This window comes from Rhagoletis pomonella, unplaced genomic scaffold, assembly GCF_013731165.1.
Source record: "Rhagoletis pomonella isolate Grant_MI unplaced genomic scaffold, Rhpom_1.0 Rhpom_scaffold_00006, whole genome shotgun sequence".
Taxonomy (NCBI): Eukaryota; Metazoa; Arthropoda; class Insecta; order Diptera; family Tephritidae; genus Rhagoletis; species Rhagoletis pomonella.
The window spans coordinates 58,690,693-58,692,135 of record NW_023458560.1 but is presented as its reverse complement, the minus strand read 5'-3'; positions in this window follow the sequence as shown (position 1 = coordinate 58,692,135).

Here is a 1,443-nt window from a genome sequence, read left to right as displayed (position 1 = left end):
TCGCGGTGGTAGCAACACTCAATGCAAGATTTTATGAAACCCTTGACGAAATTCCTTACCCGTGGGAACCAAAAATTTTGCCCTATTCTTTTTATAGTTCCGTCTACACCAGGATGCCCGACATCATCATGGCAAAGCTTGAGTATGCGCCATCGCATACCCTTTGGAACAACTAGCAATTGCCGCCCATGCTCCACTTTTCGAAACAATCGATTGCTTTTCAGGCAATAATTTGAACGGATATCGCTTCGTTGGCCGCCAGTATCACTACTCTGTAAAATGTTTATAATTTCGTTCAGCTTGCCATCTTGCCTTTGCATGGTGCAAACCCAATCATTGGCTGACAATGCTAAAACTTTTGCACCGACATCTTCGACTTGTTTCGCCCCATCAACTGGCGAACGACTCATGGCGTCAACATGACTCATCGAAGACCCGGAGCGGTGCACTATATTGCAGTCATACTCCAAAAGTCTTAAAAGCCAACGCGCTACCCTTGGTACCATTGGTTTCGACATCTTCGCTGTTGTGATTGACTGACAATCCGTAACAATAGTAAAACATTTCCCCAGTAAGAACATTCTGAACCTTTCACAAGCTTCAACAACTGCAAGGACTTCTAATTCGTACGCATGATAATTTTTCTCCTGCGGTGTACACGTTCGGCTATAATACGCTACTGGCTTCAAATCGTTTCCCTCATTTTGCAACAGAATAGCTGCGATGCCTACACTCGAGGCGTCGGTATGAAGTTCGTGCTCTTTCGTGACATCATAAATTGTAAGCACTGGGGCTCTAATAATTAATTTAATTAATAGTCGGAACGCTTCTTCACACTCCGAATCCCATATAAAATGTGCGCTCTTCTTCGTTAGCTGGGTAAGGGATTTAGCGATTTGAGCATATCCGGGAACCAACTTGCGGAAGAACCCACTCAATCCCAAGAACCGTCGAACTTCTAACTGATTATGCGGAGTCGGATATGCCTCTATCGCTGAAGTTTTCAAATTCCCCGGCCTAATGCCACTAACATCAACCTGATGCCCTAAGAAAGTAACCTCTCTCCTCAAAAATGAGCACTTCGATAGCCTTAATGTTAACCTCTCTTGTTGAATAATTTTCAGAAATTCCTCCAAGTAAAATAAGTTTTCGTCCTCGGTCTCAGTCGCTATAATAACCTCGTCTACATAACGAACGACTGCTCTCTTCAAAGGTGCAATTAATTGTGACATCATCCGCTGCCAAATGGAATTCTGTTAAACTCAAAATGTCCACTGGGCGTTACGAATGCAGTAAACGGTTTGGAATCTTCTTCTACTTCAATCTGGTAATAACCAGACATAAGGTCTAACGTAGTGTAAAATTTCTTTCCAGACAATGTTGCCAAAACTCCATCCGCTGTATGCATCACCGGTCGTTTTGGTGCGTAAACAGAATGGCGAA